Here is an 11318-nt window from a genome sequence, read left to right as displayed (position 1 = left end):
AACTGACTTAAGGATATAGGATTAGATGAGCCATATGCCTAATCTAGAAGTCTGTTTCTATTATTAGCACCAAAGGATGCTTAGAAAAATAGTGTTAAGATTGCCTTCCTTGGCATCCATCATTATGGTTACATTTCCCTCTAATAACCCATCATGGATCTATTGTCTATTGCTACAATCAATCAGTAGAACTTTATTTATTGAGTAGTTACCCTGTACAGAGCCCATACCAAGCAACTGGGAAAGTGCAATCGAATTAGACACAATCTCTGCCCTCAAGGAGTTTGCAATCCATTTATGGAGACAGGCACTACAATAAATTACAAGTAGGGGAAAACAAACCTCTCAGGGTCACATACTGAGAGTTTCCAGTACTCTACCAATCTCGATTATTCATTCATTCATTCAATCATATTTATTGAGCACTAACCGTGTGCAGAGCACTGTAATAAACGCTTGGGAAGTACAAGTCGGCAACATATAGAGACATTTCCTACCCAATAACGGGCTCACAGTCTAGAAGGGGGAGACAGACAACAAAACAAACATGTACACTGATGTCAACATCAATAGAATAAATAGAATTATAACTATATGCACATCATTAACAAAATGAACAGAATAGTAAATATGTACAAGTAAAATAAACAGAGTAGTAAATCTGTACAAATATATACAAGTGATGCGGGGAGGAGAAGGAGCCCACTTTTGGGTAGGCACCATCTCTATATGTTGCCAACTTGTACTTCCCAAGAGCTTAGTACAGTGCTTTGCACATAGTAAGCGCTAAATACGATGGAATGAAGGAGGTAGGGCAGAGGGGGGATGGGAAGGAGGAGAGGAAAAAGGGGGATCAGTCTGGGAAGGCCTCCTGGAGAAGGTGAGCTCTCAGTAGGGCTTTGAAGGTAGGAAGAGAGCTAGCTTGGCAGATGTGTGGACGGAGGGCATTCCAGGTTAGGGGAAGGATGTGGGCTGGGGGTCGACGGCGGGACAGGTGAGAATGAAGCACAGTGAGGAGGTTAGCGGCAGAGGGGAGGAGGCAGTAGGCTGGGCTGTAGGAGGAGAAAAGGGAGGTGAGGTAAGAGAGGGCAAGGTGAGGGAGAGCTTTGAAGCCAAGAGTGAAGAGTTTTTGCTTGATTCATAGGTTGACAGGCAACCACTGGAGATTTTTGAGGAGGGGAGTGACATGCCCAGAGCGTTTCTGTACAAAGACAATCCGGGAAGCAGAGTGAAGTGTAGACTGAAGCGGGGAGAGAGAGGAGGATGGGAGATCAGAGAGGAGGCTAATGCAGTAATCCAGTTGGGATAGGATGAGAGATTGAACCAGCAAGGTAGCAGTTTGGATGGAGAGGAAAGGGCGGATCTTGGCGATGTTGTGGAGGTGAGACCGGCAGTTTTTTGTAATGGATTGGTTGTGCGGATGAATGAGAGAGCAGAGTCGAGGATCAATCAATCAATCAATCAGTCGTATTTATTGAGCGCTTACTATGTGCAGAGCACTGTACTAAGCGCTTGGGAAGTACAAATTGGCATAACATAGAGACAGTCCCTACCCAACAGTGGGCTCACAGTCTACAAGGGGGAGACAGAGAACAGAACCAAACATACCAACAAAATAAAATAAATAGGATAGAAATGTACAAGTAAAATAAATAAATAAATAAATAAACAGAGTAATAAATAGGTACAACCATATATACATATATACAGGTGCTGTGGGGAAGGGAAGGAGGTAAGATGGGGGGATGGAGAGGGGGACGAGGGGGAGAGGAGGGAAGGGGCTCAGTCTGGGAAGGCCTCCTGGAGGAGGTGAGCTCTCAGTAGGGCCTTGAAGGGAGGAAGAGAGCTAGCTTAGCGGATGGGCAGAGGGAGGGCATTCCAGGCCCGGGGGATGACGTGGGCCGGGGGTCGACGGCGGGACAGGCGAGAACGAGGTACAGTGAGGAGATTAGCGGTGGAGGAGTGGAGGGTGCGGGCTGGGCAGTAGAAGGAGAGAAGGGAGGTGAGGTAGGAGGGGGCGAGGTGATGGAGAGCCTTGAAGCCCAGGGTGAGGAGTTTCTGCCTGATGCGCAGATTGATTGGTAGCCACTGGAGATTTTTGAGGAGGGGAGTAATATGTCCAGAGCGTTTCTGGACAAAGATAATCCGGGCAGCAGCATGAAGTATGGATTGAAGTGGAGAGAGACACGAGGATGGGAGATCAGAGAGAAGGCTGGTGCAGTAGTCCAGACGGGATAGGATGAGAGCTTGAATGAGCAGGGTAGCAGTTTGGATGGAGAGGAAAGGGCGGATCTTGGCAATGTTGCGGAGCTGAGACCGGCAGGTTTTGGTGACGGCTTGGATGTGAGGGGTGAATGAGAGAGCGGAGTCGAGGATGACAGCAAGGTTGCGGGCTTGTGAGACGGGAAGGATGGTAGTGCCGTCAACAGAGATGGGAAAGTCAGGGAGAGGACAAGGTTTGGGAGGGAAGATAAGGAGTTCAGTCTTGGACATATTGAGTTTTAGATGGCGAGGAAACATCCAGATGGAGATGTCCCAAAGGCAGGAGGAGACACGAGCCTGGATGGAGGGAGAGAGAACAGGGGCAGAGATGTGGATTTGGGTGTCATCAGCCTAGAAATGATAGTTGAAGCCGTGGGAACAAATGAGTTCACCAAGGGAGCGAGTGTAGATAGGGAACAGAAGGGGACCGAGAACTGACCCTTGAGGAACCTCTGACCCTTAAGGAACCCCTATGGGAGGGACTATGGGAGGGAGAGTCAAGCAGAGGCATATCCATTCCATTTCTAGTTTATACAGTGGCTAGCGAGTTGAAGGCAATCTGCTACAAGTCAAAACTCACCTGTGCTGGGCAGCAGCAGCACGGTAGAGAGTTGAGGGCAGAGACTCAGATTTACTGCACGGAAGGAGGCAATGTTAAACTGCTTCCATATTTTTACCAAGAAAACTCTATGGATACACAACCAGAACGACTGCAGCTGGAGGTAGGGCATTCTGGGAGAGACGTGTCCATGGCATTGTTATGGGTCATATACAATTCGACAGCATAAGACGAAAACAACAACAGCAGGAAGCAACACAGTTTGAAGACAAGCATGTGATTACCAGATACATAAGGAGGAATATCCAAGTGCTTGGGTAAATGTGGACGTGTTGATGTAGCTTTTGGTGGAGACATAGGTTGGAGAGGTGAGAGATCTGTCAGGGAAGGCCTCCTGTAGGAGAGATTTCAGATGTTTGAAGATGGGAAGCGCAGTGACCTGCCATATGTGAAGGGGGAGTGGGTTCTAGCCAAGAGGGTGATTATTAGCAAGAAATCAACAGTGAGAAGCACGCGCTATCTTGATCCTTCTTGAACTTTCAAATACCCTGACTTTCCCTCTAATAATAGTGATGACATTTGTTAAGCGCTTATTATGTGTCAAACACTTTTCTAAGTGCTGGAATAGATAGAAGTTAATCATATCAGACACAGTCCCTGTTTCACATGGAGCTCAGAGTCTACATATGCGGGAGGATAGGTTTGAATCCCCATATTACAGATGAGGAAACTGAGACACAGAAAGTTAAGTGAATTACCCGAGGTCACATAGCAGGTAATTGGCAGAGATGAAATTAGAACCTAGGTCCTCTGTCTCCCAGAACTGTCATCTTTCCACTAGGTCACATGGCTTCTCTGCTTCTCTAATAATGAGTAAGCTATCACCCATAATTTTTCCAGAACTTTCTGATTGCTTTTGGTAATTTATGCCTTCACAACTTCCTTTGGTAACAAATTCCATATCCTTACAACTGCTCTGTGCAGTTTCTGTTTTAAGAGCAACTGATCATGCCTAAAATATTCTTCCACTGTTTCAATGACACTGTGCTCTCTACAGTTTAAAACCTCTGAATTATACAAAATGGGATCAGCAGTTATAGTTAAGAGTTCCAAATCTTACCTTGGACTCTATCCTCACCAGTCTCCTTGCATTAGTAACTGATCCAAGAAACATCCAGCAGTCAACAAATGAAAATTCAGGATGGTTTCCCAATTCTCGGTGTGAAATGATAGAGAGAAGAAAAGAAAATTTCTGCTCTGAGAAGCAGTATGGCCTAAATGAAAGAGTTCAGGCGTGGGAGCCAAAAGGGACCTGGATTTTAATTTTGACTTCACCAATTACCAGTTCTGTGACTTTGGGCAAGTCACATAACTTCCTTGTACCTCAGTTTCAATTAGTCAAATGTGTTATTTCATTCATTCATTCAATCATATTATTGAGCACTTACTATGTGCAGAGCACTGTACTAAGCACTTGGAAAATATAAATGAGCAATAAAGTACAATATAGCCAGCACTTTAATAAGCACTTGGGAGAGTACAATACAAGAGAATTAGCAGACACATTACCTGTCCATAACAAGCTCATCTATAAAACGGGAATTCAATACCTGTTCTCCCTCCTATGTAGGCTATCAGAGCCTCATGTGGGATTGGTACTGTGTCTGACTTGATTATTTTATATCTATCCTAGTGCTTAATACAGTGCTTGGCATATAGAAAGCGCTTAACAAATACCACAGTTATTATTGTTGTTCTTATTGGTGATGGTGGCAAAAAGCCCTCTCAATAACTAGTCCTTTGCCACCTTCCTCAAACACAGTCCTCCACTTTGTACATTTAAAGTCGAAGTTCTGTTCTTTGTATTCCACTGGATATTTAAAGCCATTCCTTGAATGTTCAGAAATGTGTGTGTCTCTCAGCCTCTAGGGGCTAGAGATTTCCCCAGGCAAAAGAGAGTGCCAAGGAAGTCTAATAATTTATTTTCATTTGGTCAAATTCTATGAGTCTGATTATGAAAGAGGTAGATGGAAGGAACAGAAGAGGTTGCAGCTATGTTTTCCGATTCTTTTCTTGGAGCTTCAAAGAGAAAATAGGAGCATGAAACTTCAAAGACAAAGCTTAGAGAAAGAGAAAGAGCAGTTTTCTCCACTCAAAGTCCTCACAGTAGCTAACTCCCCTGTTTTCCTTAATGCCTGTGTCCCATCCTCACAACCTGGCGACCCGTCCAGGGCAGGGTGGGGGGCAAGGAAAGGCTTACAAAACAGCGGGAGGGCCGGCAGGAAGGGGGCACTGGAAGAGAAGATGGCCCTGGGGCAGTTTAGGGGTGGCTAAGTTGCATTCCGCAGCCAGTCCAGACAAGCCTTGAGAGCTATCCCACCCACCACAAGAAAAGCAACTGCTTCAGGAATGGGATTCCCTGCCGACCCCCACCCAGCTGGATTAGGGACAGAGTGCTAGAGCCCCCAGGATCCAGATCCCTGCCCTGGCCCAGGGGCTGAGAGAGGACAGGGAACCTCTGCCCACCTCCATGATGAAGCATTTGTCGTGGCTGCTGCCCATCTCGGAGATCAGCTCAAACTTCAGTCCCCGCTGTTTCTCATTCAGTTCCATCACGGGGTTCTTAACGTGCTTCATCAGGGCGTGGCTCAGTGGAAAGAGCACGGGCTTTGGAGTCAGAGGTCATGGGTTCGAATCCAGGCTCCGCCACATGTCTGCTGTATGACCTTGGACAAGTCACTTAACCACTCTAAGCCTCAGTTACATCATCTGTAAAATGGGGATTAAGACTGTGAACCCCACATGGGACAACCTGATCACTTTGTATCCCCCCCAGCGCTTAGAACAGTGCTTTGCACATAGTAAGTGCTGAACAAATGCCAACATTATTACTATTATTATTATTATTATTATTATCTCTATATTCCATCCACCTTTGAATTTCCTGAATATTAATAGCCATTCATCAAAAACTTGGGATCACAGAGGTCTCCTTGTGAGTTTCCCAAGGACTTAGACAGGAAACTGTTCAAAACAGCACAGGATCTCATCTTACCTTGAATACATCACATTCCAGAGAAATAATTTTGTGCTCTGTTCTTTCAGATGGAGACATTTTTCCAGCCAACTCAGGGTACAAAGCACTGTCTTGGGCATAAAGGGGAGGTGCAACTGCCAGCCTCGGCTGAATTGCGGTCAGCAGTAATCAGTCTATCAATGGTATTTATTGAGTGTTTACTACATGCAAAAGCCCTGTTCTAAGAGCTTGAGAGAGCACAATATAATTAGCAGAAATAGTCCCTGCCCATAATAAACTTACATTCTAGAGGGAGAGACAAGGTCCCCAACTTCTGGGGCCCCTGAAATTGTTTCCCTTTCAACAGTTTTTATCACTGAATGTTACGTTCTTCAAAAATGTTCATCAAATTAAAGTGCTTTTAAATCAAATCACATTAAAAAATACTTTGCCACATTAGATTTCAGATGTTAAATTACTGATAGTTTTCTTTAAATTATTTTCCAAAGGTCCCTATGTCTTTTTCCTGCTTTAAACCAGGCCTCCAAAGCAAACACATGTACACATGACAGTTACAGGCAAATCAACTTGTGAAGAAAACCCAGTTTTACGTTGAAGAGGATGACTGTACTGCAGGGGTTTTTAATTTGAACCATGACCACCTCAGCCCCCACAAGACTAAGTAAGCTGAGTATCTGTGGATTTGACCAGTCCTCCCAAACTTCCTAAATTCAAAGCCAATCACAGCCCTTCTGGCCATCAGAAAAGTCAAGATTCAACACTCGTGGTCTGTTTAAGCACAGGTTAAGGGGGACTTGAGTACTCTTTTATTACCTGAAACTTGCTCAGTAAATCATTGGCATTTATTGAGCACTTTCAGAGTGTAGAGCACTGTATTAAGCCCTTGAACACTGTATTAAGCATTCACACCACTGCTGTGGCCTGAAACTCTTTCCCTCCCCTATGAAATGTACCAGTCCACTAATCCCTCCTTCACTTCATCTTCTCCAGGAATCCTACCCCAAGTAAGGATCCTATCCAAGTTCTTCCATCCCAAAGCTCCTTACTGAGAGCTTATTGTGTACAGAACACTGTACTAAGCACTTGGGAGAACATAAGTCAACACAATGCATATATCAATATACAGGTTGGTGGTATACATTGATCTATACACACTACTGATGTATTCAACTACATATTAACCTCTCTTATTTTATATTTTTACCATTATCAATTGCATCGTGGTTCTTCTTTCTGCTCTCACTATTGGAAAATATCTGTGTCCTCCCAACTCCCCCATTGCATGTATATGCTCCTTGGGGCCGGGAACGTTTGATCTGTTGTATAGTTCTCTGCACACAGTAGGATCTCAATAAATACTACTGACTGATTGATTGACTGATTGATTGACTGATTGTTTGAGCCACCCAGTTCTCTTAAGAACTGCAGCTGCAGTTAAGCAAATAATGGGTACCTACAGAAATGCTGAGTTTATAGAAACTCAAACTGATTAGCAGAAAGTTCACCAGAGCTGATGAAAAGCATGCCTCTGATAAGTCACGACTTGGCCTCTTACATGGGTGTGTGGGGAGAGAGAGAGAAACTCTCCACACTTAAATCCTTACCAAAAGCTTTAAAGCACTCATTCACCTGGTCCTCTCCTTCCTCACCTCGCTGTTCTTCTACTACATCCCTGCCCACACACTTAGCCCCTCAAATGCCAACCTACTCACTGAATTTAGATCTCATCTATTTCATGGCCGACCTCTCGCCCAAAACCGGCCTCTGGCCTGGAACACCCTCCCTCTTAATATCCGACAGAAAATTACTCTCCCCACCTTCAAACCCTTACTGAAGGTAAATCTCTTCCAGGAGGCCTTCCTTGACTAAGACCTCCTTTCCTCTCTCCCACTCCCTTCTGGGTCACCTTGACCTGCTCCTTTTATCCATCCCTGCTTCCATCCCTAAAACACTTACGCACTTATCTGGAAAATTTTATTTATATTAATGTCTGTCCCTCCCCCCCACCCCCGCAACACTGCGAGCTCCTTGTGGACAGGTAATATGTCTGTTTACTTGTTGTATTTTACTCTCCTGTGCGCTTAGTACAGTGCTCAGCACACGATAAATGCTCAATGAATATGATTGACTGACATTCAGAAGGGAGAGAGGCACACACAGATGAATTTCTCCTGAGGGCCTGGATAAGGTCCCAGATTCCTGGAGCTCATGATGGAGTTGGGCCTTTGATGGGTTGTGAAGAGAGACTCTCAGACCCTGGGTAAGACACACATTCATTCATTCATTCAATCATATTTATTGAGCACTTGTGTGCAGAGCACTGTACTAAACACTTGGAAGTACAGAGCGCCTGACCATAAGCACCAGAGCTAAATCAAGATCGAAACTCAACATGGAACCCAGCATCGACCTTCTTGAGCCTTGGGAAAATAGCCCACAACTTCCAGACTGGGGCCATTACAGCGGTGGCCCTGACCTACTTCCTTCCAACAGACTACTGACCCACTTCCCACAACTATTCTGTCCTTAAATCACCCTGTCACCACAGTCTTCCTCTCTACTCTTCCCTCTGAGATTTTTTTTAATTGTATTTCTTAAATGCTTATTAAATGTCAGATAGTATACTAAGTGCTGGGGTAGATAGAAGATAATCAGGTTGGACACTGTCCATGTCCCATGTAGATCTCAAACTCTAGATCCTTGAAACTGAGGCACAGAGAGGTTAGGCTACTTGCCCATGGTCACACAGTAGACACGTGGCAGAGCCAGGATTAGAACGTGGATTTTCTGACTCCCAAGCCTATGCTCTTTCGACTAGGCCACCCTATTTCTCAAAGTTTTATCAGCAACTTCAAAGTCTTTCTTCCTTCACCGAAGATTGGGAACACATCTTTCTTTCTGACTGGTCGCTTCACTTGTGGCAACCCTGAGATAAGTTTACTCTACAGGATCTCCATGGAGGAGTGGAGCAAGACTAGAACAAGCATACCATGCATCCCACCATGGAGGGATACATCTCTCCCCCAGCAGGACCCCTCCCATTAATGTCAGCCCTAATTTTTCTGACATGGAGATGGCTTTGCTTTTTCTGTCTCGAAATTGTTAAATAAGATGGAGAAGTCCAGCCTTACTTTGGAGACCATCTTGCCAAAATCAGTTTGTCTGGTCATTTTACTTCAGATCTGGTAGAGCTACACTCATTCATTGTTCGTTTAGTCACAACTCGAAAGGCTCTCCCATGCTTCTAGCATCCAACTCCTGTCGACCAACTCAAATCCTCCCAAGCACCCCAGACCCCCAAATCAAGACACAGTTCTCTGATTGTCTTAGCTCTACTGAGCCACGTAATTCTTTATGTGAGCAAGCATTCCACTGAATCTTCAAGCCACTCACTCATGTCTCTGGTTCCCACAATAGCATGAGATTAGGATTAAAAAGTGGGTCTTGCAAGATGAGTTTGACTGTGAGACACATGAGGTTCACAGACTGATTCTAACTGGATTATCTTGTATCTAGTCCAGTGTTTAGTACATTGTTTGGCATTGACAAATGCTACAATTTTTATTACTATTGCTGTTGTTGTTTTAAGACAGTCCACACCTTGAAAAACATATTCCAAGTAGTAGAGAAGGAGAATTGAACAGATCAGTCCTTTCCCTTTCCCTTACTTGGAAATGTCTTTAGGTCAATGCCAAAAGCTCCACACTTTGAACAATGCTTGGCACATAATAACCGCTTAACTAGTACCATAATTATTATTTGAAGGCCCTAGAAGCAGAATTCCTTGCTCCTGAAGCCTTAACACCCTCTCTCCCCAGCCTCCCTCATCCCCTACCCCTCACACACTGCCGGGGAAAGCCCAGGGGATGATTAACAAATTCTAAGCTTAATCAATGTCACTTTCCTGGAACAGCAGACCTTGATTTGATAGACGGAATGATGAACAGGGAGACGATTATGATCATGAAGTCTAACTAGAGATAAAACTAAACCTAGAATCACTACTATTCAGCTTGGGGTTCGCTTATCAGTAATTCATTACAAAATGGAATGGAGTTTTGCAGATCAGGAATCTTATTTACTTCAAACCATTTTTCTTAATGGTGGAGAAATGTGGAATGGTTTTATGCTGTTCAAATCACAGAGCTAGAAGGAACCTTAAGTTCCCTGCTTACTGAACATATTAAGCACTCAATAAATACGATTGAATGAATGAATGAATGCCCTTTTGTGTAATCCCCACCCTTTCCTGACTAAACTATCCAAAACAGATGAGTGTCTGGCAAACCCTAGGAGGGAAATACATTGTCCAGTCTTGGAAATTCAGTCTCTTTCCCTCTCCTTTCCCCTCTTTTCTCAGCTAACTTGAGTGATATACTGTGAGCCTGCTGTTGGGTAGGGACTGTCTCTATATGTTGCCAACTTGTACTTGCCAAGTGGTTAGTACAGCGCTCTGCACACAGTAATCGCTCAATAAATATGATTGAATGAATGAATGAATATACTGGTAGTAGCAGGTTGTTATTTTTTGTGGGGTCTGGGGGGCTGGTTGGAGGAGGAGTTAAGTATTTGTTAAGTCCTTACTATATGCCAAGCACTGTATCTACCCTGTATCTTCCCTAAGGTTGATACAAACTCATCAGATTAGACACAGCCCATGTCCCACAGAGGGCTCACAGTCTTTATCCACATTTTACAAATGAGTTTACTGAGACACGTAGAAGTTAAGTGACTTGCCCAAGGTCATCATTTAAGAATAAGCTTCTAGCCTTGAGGAGATTTTCAATGGGTTTTATTTGTATGCTATTTTAAATAATTGTAAAAAAAAATACCCAAATGCCAAAGATTTGGGAACAGACCTGGCTAACTGAGAAATGCACTGTATTAAACACTTGGGAAAGTGAAAAAGAAGCACGAGACTAAGCCTCAACCCTCAAGAAAGCTTCCAATCAAAGGGAGCAGAGAGACACAAGTTTATTTACAGTTAGGAGGAGAAAGGGAATCCAAAGATAGATAGGATAAGCAAGTGCCAAAAGAGTACAGCCCACAAAACTATATACATATGTGCTATGAATTGCTGCAAATAAAAAAAATACCGTAGTTTGTGGTTGGGAAGATATGACCTGATGCAAGACATACCCTTGGAGAACTCGTGATTTTCCTCAGTGTCACTAATGGACTCAACATATTTGGTAGAAAACAAACCAGCAACTTCTTAATTTGGAGGAAAAAAACTATGCAACCCAATGAAGGAAGGTTGGCCTTTCTTCTCTATTGCCATTTTATTCTCTTTGCACTTCACTGTAGGTACTGAATAAGATCCCATTTCTAAACAACGCAGGGAGTGTGTTGCAGTTTTCTTGAGTCCTCTGGTGGAATCTTCACTGAGGTATAGGATAGGCCTAAGTTAATAATAGCATCTGTTTCTCTATTCCTTCAATAGCTCTTCTCAAGCAACTA

The sequence above is a fragment of the Tachyglossus aculeatus genome, unplaced genomic scaffold, assembly GCF_015852505.1.
Source record: "Tachyglossus aculeatus isolate mTacAcu1 unplaced genomic scaffold, mTacAcu1.pri scaffold_134_arrow_ctg1, whole genome shotgun sequence".
Taxonomy (NCBI): Eukaryota; Metazoa; Chordata; class Mammalia; order Monotremata; family Tachyglossidae; genus Tachyglossus; species Tachyglossus aculeatus.
This window is presented reverse-complemented; position numbering follows the sequence as displayed.